At 40.9% G+C, this 8,081-nt stretch overlaps 1 protein-coding gene across 13 annotated transcripts in view; it reads right to left on the reverse strand.

Annotated features, from left to right (window-relative positions):
* The window catches only part of DTNA (dystrobrevin alpha), a 403,482-nt gene extending 395,846 nt beyond the window's left edge, over positions 1 to 7,636 (reverse strand). For 11 of the 13 annotated variants that reach the window (XM_050767231.1, XM_050767223.1, XM_050767222.1 and 8 more), the window contains exon 1: positions 7,362 to 7,589. The gene's annotated coding sequence lies outside the window, so the exon portion shown is untranslated. Of the gene's footprint in view, positions 1 to 6,854; positions 6,970 to 7,361 lie in introns of those variants that run through there. The other 2 variants (XM_050767211.1, XM_050767213.1) reach the window with 2 other exon arrangements.
* Between the last annotated feature and the right edge of the window lie 445 nt (positions 7,637 to 8,081).

Below are 8,081 nucleotides of genomic sequence, written 5' to 3' on the forward strand. Positions count from 1 at the left end.
AATACAATTGTCTCTGTTTTCAGATGACATGATGGTGGTCTACCATCTCCTAATTAATCTGTTAATTAGCATGATTCAACATATCACATTGAACACACATATAAAAACATCACATTGTACCTCATTAACATATACAACTATGATGTGCCAAAAAAGTACAGAACTGCTCGGGCACGGTGGCTCATGCCTGTAATCCCAGAACTTTGGGAGGCTGACACAGGTGGATCACCTGAGGTCAGGAGTTTGTGACCAGCCTGGCCCACATGGTGAAACCCTCTCTCTACGAAAAATACAAAAATTAGGTGGGCGTGGGGTGGGTTCCTGTAATCCCAGCTACTCAGGAGGCTGAGGCAGGAGAACTGCTTGAATCAGGGAGGCAGAGGTTGCAGTGGGCATAGATCATGCTACTGCACTCCAGCCTGGGCAACAGAACAAGACTCAGTATCAAAACAAGCAACAACAACTATACACACACACACACACACACACACACACACACACACACAAAAAAACACACAGAACTAATAAGCGAGTTCAGGAAGTTCCCAGGATACTAGATAAACATAAAAATCAATTAAATTTCAATATATTTGCACTGAATACCTCAACAATGAAATTAAAAATACATTATTATTTTAAATTGCTTAAAAGTTACTCATATGTAAGTCCAGTAATATATGTACCAGACTTAATCCCAAAACCTACAGATCACTGATAAAAGGTATCAAAGATGTTCACATAAATGGAGAAACATGCCACATGTATGGGTTAAACATCAATTATCCTTAAACTGCTAAGCAGTTTTAACATAATTCCTATCAAAATCCCATTAAGATTTTTTGTTAATATAGACAAGATAATTCTAAAATGTATATGAAAAGTCAAAGGAATCAGAATAGCTGAAACAATTTTGAAAAAAAAACAAAAGTGGGAGGAATCAATCTATTATGAGTTCAATAGTTACTTATATGTAAATCTATATAATAGGTTTCCAAAGAATAAGAAACCCCAAAATAAATCCAAACAAATATTCCTAATGCAAACCACATACCTTACAAAGAACCATTATTGACAATATATAAAGAATTCTCAAAACATAGCATAAAAATTCCCAAACAATCCAAATAGAAAATGAAAAGACATCTCACCAAGGAAGATATTTAAATGACAAATAGGCACATTAAAAGATGTTCACCATCATCAGTCTTAAGGAAATGCAAATTGAAATCACAACGAAATATTGCTACACACCTATCAGAATGGCTAAAATACAACACGGCAATAACATCAAATGCTAGTGAAGATACAGAGAAACTAATTTCTCATATACTGTTGATGGGGATGTAAAACGGCACATTCACTCTGGAAAAGTTTGGTAGTCTCTTATAAAAGTAAACATGCAACTTCTGGGAATTTATCCCAAAGAAATTAATACTTACAATACATTAATACAAAAATATTTACATGAATGTCTATAGTACTACAAAACATTTTAGTTGTAGTAGTTAAAAAAATTGGAAAAAAAACAAAACAGATGTCTTTCAATAGGTGAATGGTTAAACAAGCTATAGCTCATGTATGCCACAAAATACTATTGAGCAACAGAAAGGAATAAGCTATTGAGACACGCAACAACCTAGATGAATTTCCAGAAAACTATGCTGAGTGGAAAAACCAATCCCAAAAGTTCACATAATGTATAATTCCACTTATATAATATTCTTGCAATGACAAAATTATAGAAATAGAGAACATGTTAATGATTGCAAGGGATTAAGGGGTTGGACGTGGGTGGTGGTTAGAGCCAAGTTGGTGTGGCCATAGAAGAGCAATAGGAATTATCATTCTGGTGCTGGAATTTGTTCACCACTGTGTCAATGTCAACATCCTGGTTGTGATATTGTACTATCATTTTGCAAGAATTTACCATTGGGGAAACCTGGGTAAAGGGACCACGGGATCTCTGTATTACTCCTTACAACTGCATATGGACCTCGAATTATCTCCAAATAAAGTGTTTAATTAAAAGTACTGATTGAATATATTCCAATTATGCAGATTACATTTGGCAACGCAAAATAAATGTATAGTATGATTTATATGTTTGCATACTTTTTATAACAATGTGTGATAGCAGAAATTATACTTTTGTCTATTTTGGGGTAGGTGATAAGAAAAGATACACACATAGCTGTTCTGATTTCTGTACCATGTTGATACTATCAAATCTGTTCAGAAAACCCAATTTGGTTGCTGTGGGCAGGTATTGGCACTGTTCTTGGCTTTCACTTGCTGTCAAATAGGCTACCACATGCATTCACTCAAAAATAAACCATTGCTTTTATTATTCCTTGACTAAATACAACTCTCACTGGAAAAGAATGAGAGCATCACTTATTGATGAATCTACTTTTAAATTGAGGAATAAATCATTTTTAGATGGTTACATTATTATTATTATTATTTTAATTTTTTGAGATGGAGTCTCGCTCTGTTGCTCAGGCTGGAGCGTAGTGGTGCGATCTCAGCTCACTGCAAGCTCCACCTCCCAGGTTCACACCATTCTCCTGCCTCAGCCTCCTGAGTAGCTAGGACTACAAGCGCCCACCACCACTCCAGCTAATTTGTTTTCATATTTTTAGTAGAGATGGGGTTTTACCATGTTAGCCAGGATGGTCTCGATCTCCTCACCTTGTGATCTGCCTGCCTCGGCCTCCCAAAGTGCTGGGATTATAAGCATGAGCCACCGCGCCTGGTCAATTTTTGAATTTTTAGTAGAAACAGGGTTTCACAATGTTGGCCAGGCTGGTCTCGAACTCCTGACCTCAGGTGATCCACCCCAACGCCCCGGCCTCCCAAAGTGCTGGGATTACAGGCTTGAGCCACCGAGCCCAGCCTTAAAATTCTTACATTAATTAATGATCACAGAATCTTTAGCTGTTAAAGATATTTTCCTGATCATTTGAAATGCTAATATAGATACTCTTACACTTTTGATTTTAACAACCTTAATAGTTTCAAATGTTGCTTAATTTACCATTTTTGAATTAAAAATACATAATATAACGAAACATTTCTCATAATCTATTAGTCATCTGTTTTTGTCTAGCATTTATATATCTTCATGTTTTGTATATTTTTCACCTATAAAATATGGGGCAAAAATATTCATATAAAGGAAGTTCTATTTTTCCACTGCTTTTTTTAAAAAAAACAATCAAAATATCAGATTAGGTAGTGTTATGATTTTCAACAGCAATGGAAATTTAATTCAGCAGTAAGATTCTGAGCCAGGTATTATATATCAATATTTAATAGTATGAAATACAGAATCAGAATGCTTTGTTTTAAAGACCATCTCAAACTATGTGACAGTGGTCAGGGTTACTCTCCTCCTTGTGCTTCAGTTTTCCCTTCTATAAAATTGAGATAATGATATGCAAGCCTCATATGGCTTTTGTAAAGAATATATCACATAATTTATATAGAGACCACAGAATGACGCTCAGTACATAGTAAGTGTTCAATAAATTTAGTCACTCCTATGTTTGCTTGAACTCATTAATATGAATTTCTCCAGCATCTTCAGCACTCAATATCATCTCCATCACTATGGAGCCTCCTCTCTTCTTTTGGGTAGTTGAGAGAATGTCAGTGACTGTGTGATAAACCAATTAAAGTTCTATTTTGAGACATCCTGGCACTTTAACAAAAACAACAACAAACCTCCCAAACTACACAGAACTACTTCTTTTAGTTTGAAAGTAGTTGCCAAGGAAAAGAAAGAAAATGACTATATTACATTAAACCTAAATCACTCTTTGCAAATAGGTGAGTAACCACATAAAGCTAGCACATGCCCCGTGTGCTTTGAAAAAAGTACTGATAGTTTTGTAAACCCTCCCCCCATGTCCACGGATGGATAATGAGGTGAAACAGTATGTCTCCTGGTGAATACAGAAGTAAAGAGATAACTAGAGTGACACATATCTCTGATTCAGAACATAATTCAGAAAATTAACATGCAAGCATTTAGTAAAAGATTACTGGAATTATTACACACCTTCTCACGTGTCATTCCCGCACAAATATGTGACTTTTCAGGCACCTTGTCCTGACCTCCATGTCTAGTCCAGAATCCTTTAATAGATATTCTCATAGAACTCCTTCTTTCATTCAGGAAACCTACCTCAACTTACAAGTAATAATTTATTGGTATAATTATTTTATTAAAGCTTGTCCCCCTGTGCAGTCAGGGCTCACAGATCTTTCTGCTCACTACTGAACCCCACTCTTGCACCTCACACCTGGAGAAAAGAGGCTCTGTAGAAGCAGAGACAGTACAGTTCTTTCAAACTAGAGGTGTGGGACTTGAAAGGAAAAGGTCATGTCAAAACTACCAAGTGAGATAAAAGTAGCAAGCTGTCTCTAAAATAAGTAACAGAAGCTAGAAAACTGGAACGCTGAGTTAAGAAAGGATATATGTATGTATCACAGAATTTGTCTTGATAATAATCAACACTATATATAAATGGACTTGGAAAAATCAATTCAATTTCAATATCAAAAATACTTGTGACTGATGGCATACAAGCACTCTGACCACAGGACTGCACTGTAGCATCCCAAAATAAAGATGTAGCCATATTTCTGGGGTGTGTGTGTGTGTGTGTGTGTGTGTGTGTGTGTGTTTCGGGGAGGGGATGGTTAACCACTGAAGAGCTGAATATTTTTTCTCGTATCCACAGATCATGTTTCCATGCCGTTTAGTTGGATTCTAGTCTCTTTTTACTTATAATGTTGAGTAAGTGTGAGTTTGAAATTATATATATTGAATTTAATTAAAGTGAAAGATGAGAATTAAAGGAAATCTATGAATGTCAAAATAATTTTGAAACTCGTTATGTGAAGAAGCAATTAAAGTTTACTTGAAAAAAAAATAACAGATGAAGACTTAAGAGACATCTGCCCAATAAAATGAATATTGTGAAAGCTCTATGATAAGCTCAAATAAAGAGTAATTCTCTAAATATGTGAGAGTAATTCTCCATGTAAGTTGGAGCTCACCCCATTGAGACCTTTCTTCACATCATGGTTCATTTAAAACAAGTGGAGATTTTAAAAGTATTTCAACTTAGAACTAATGAGAAAATCTGATTTCAGTCTTCACTGCTACACAATTCAGTATAAAGTACATACAATTGGCTAAATGACATGACAAACTCGAATGCCCTTAAAATACAGCTTGCTTCTAATCACTGATAGTCCAAAGAGAATTGCATAATTCTTTTAAAACTGCCCAACTCTCGCCAGAGTGAGTGGATTAAATACAACTAAACTTGCTCAAAAATCTGCAAGATGGTGGTGTTCTGAAGAAAACGATGGCCATGATCTGAACAAAGAACAGACTAATAACCTAGGAAATTTAAAATTAATTGCAAACACATAGCTTTAGCCATCTGCTTTACAATAATTTACCTTGTTGATACATCTTACCTGCTGAGAATCTCAACTTTGTTGTGAAATGCAACTTTAGTCACTGTAGGACATGCAACTTTAATTATTGTAGGACACTTGGTTAATTGTGGTGAAAGGAAACTACTCAAACATTATTTGCCATAATTTTAGTATTGAAAGTTAGAATAAGAAGAAAAAGTGGAAAAAGAGTTAATTATTCTGAACATGCAGCACATACCTATTAAGGCTCATCTTCATAGAAAGATGTGGTCAATATAGAAGACTTTAGGTATAATGAGTTGATTAGGGGCACATGAAAAGTCCAACTAGACTCTAACACTTAATAAATGTATGACCTTGGGTAAGTTATTTTGCCTCTCTGTGCCTGGATTTTCTCACCTGCAAAAGTTGTTTATTAATATTATCTACCCCCCTGGTGGTCTAAGAATTAAGACGGTGAATCAATCTAAACCATATAGAACCGTGGAACATGTGGAACACTTTTTTCCTAAAGTTTCCACCTTTGGAATAAGCAAAAGAAAAAAAAACATTATTTTTTTAAAGAAATCAGTAACTGTACACTTCAACAGTACAAGTATCTCTTAGATTAGAAAGGAAACACAAGCACATTAAATGCCAAGTGATGACATATAACAGGAAAACATAAGCATCAACTTAAAAGACAATTTTTAGAGTAAGAGCCTAAAGCATGGTAAGCTTCACTGCAAGGTACATCCAATATCTGCGCCTCCCTCTGCCCCCTCCCTGCCAAGTTCTACAGTTATCTTCCCAAAGTCATACCCTAAGCCTGCCAAAGAGCAAAGTTTTACCATCAAGTCCCAGGAGTGGTACCACTGATTCCCAGCCCCGGGGTCGCCACCCCCTTCTCTCTTTGGCTTTGGTCTTTTGACAGACACCTCTCTCCACCTCCCACTCCGGATAACAGAAGGAACCTCCCGCCTGCCCTCTGTCCAGCAGAAAACTTCGAAGTGGGCAACAGGCTATAAACGCCGAAGACACTCACCCCCGTCCCCACCCGTCCCCGCCGCCCCCCGTCCCCAGGGCCCAGAGCCCACTCCCACTCTGGCATCGGCCCGGGCACCGCAGTGCATTGCAACACGAGAGGACGCCGCTGGCTGCAAAGGAACCCATCGCGGATGTCCCGGTCAATACCCCTCAGACTGTTCCCCGACGTGAGTATCATCCCTAATGGAGGTAGACACGCCACCTCCCACCAGCTCAGCACGCGAGGATGACCAAGAGGGCAGCGACCACAACAAAAACAACTCAACCCGCGACGCGAGGGAGCCAGCTGCCATCGCCACCCCCCGAGCGGCGCCGCGGCAGCAGCGGGGGCTGCGGCGCTGCGGGGGCCTTCGAGGGCGGCGGAGATTTACCTGCGCGGCCCCGCGCCCCCAGGCCGGACATCCTGCAGCAGCCGCTACCGCCGCCCCGCGGGCCCGAGGCGCCGCCCGCCGCCCGGGGAGGCGCCGCGCCGCAGTCCTGGCTGCGGCGCCCGGCACATGCTTTGCGCTAGCCGCGGCCGGCGCCGGCGCACAGGTGGGAACCCCGCGAGTGGGCGTTGAGGCGAATCCCTGCCCCCGCCGGCGCTCTCCGCCCGCTTCCACTCTTGACTTTGGTCGGTGTGCGGCGCCTGCCCTTGCTCCAGCGCCGAGCCGCCTTTGCCCGCGCCCCGGCGCCGTGGGCGGCTGCGGTCCCTGCGCATTCGGGGCTGCGCGTCATGTGCACCTCCCGCCCCGCGGCGGGCCCCGCTGCACCGGGCGGCCGTGGGCAGCGCGGCAGCCCGGCCTCGCGCCCACTCCTCGCCCGGCACACGGACCTCCTCCACCCCCGCGCCCTCCCCCACTCTGGAGCTGTCAAGGAAGAAAACGCCTTGCACACACCTTGGAATGGACGGGCGCTTCAGTCACCGACTCGCCAAACTCTTAGAAGGCGTCCATTGGTCTGCAGGGAGGTTTGAGCCTGGAGTAGGAGCCGCTTTCTTATTATTTAATAATGTTGGAAGTGCCGGGTCCGCTGCCAGAGTTGTGGGTCATGTGGGCACAGCAGAGGCTGGCTGCTGCCAGTACCAGGGTTTCCTGAGGATCCTGAAACTATGATCTCATCCTCCTCATCCGCCTCCCCCGCCCCTCTCTCCGCGGGCGCGCACGCACAGCACACACACACACACACACACTCTCACACTGAATGCACTATCCTCCTTCCTGGACCGAAATATTCCTCTAGGGAAATAGTGGGCACGCTCATCATTGAAAAAAAAAAAAAAGAAAAAGAAAAAGAAAAAAAAGAAATCCTTCCAGATAGAGATTTTTCTCTTCCAAAGCTTGATTTATGTGCTTTGTTTATTTCCTCCAGTTTTCCCTCACACGTGCAGGAGATGGGAACAGAGACTCAGAATTAAAATTAAAAATAATTATTCTCTTATGTTGACCCAGATTTTGGTCAGAACCCAAGAACTTAAACAGTACAATTTCAATTTAAAACAGAGGCAAAATATACCAGGCTTGAATATGGAATATTCTTAGATGTATGCAGTGGGTTTCTTTCCCAAGCTGCAAACATTCCCCAAACATTACCTCATTTATTTGCAGAGCATCTTTGCA

This window comes from Macaca thibetana, chromosome 18 (assembly GCF_024542745.1).
Source record: "Macaca thibetana thibetana isolate TM-01 chromosome 18, ASM2454274v1, whole genome shotgun sequence".
Classification (NCBI taxonomy): domain Eukaryota; kingdom Metazoa; phylum Chordata; class Mammalia; order Primates; family Cercopithecidae; genus Macaca; species Macaca thibetana.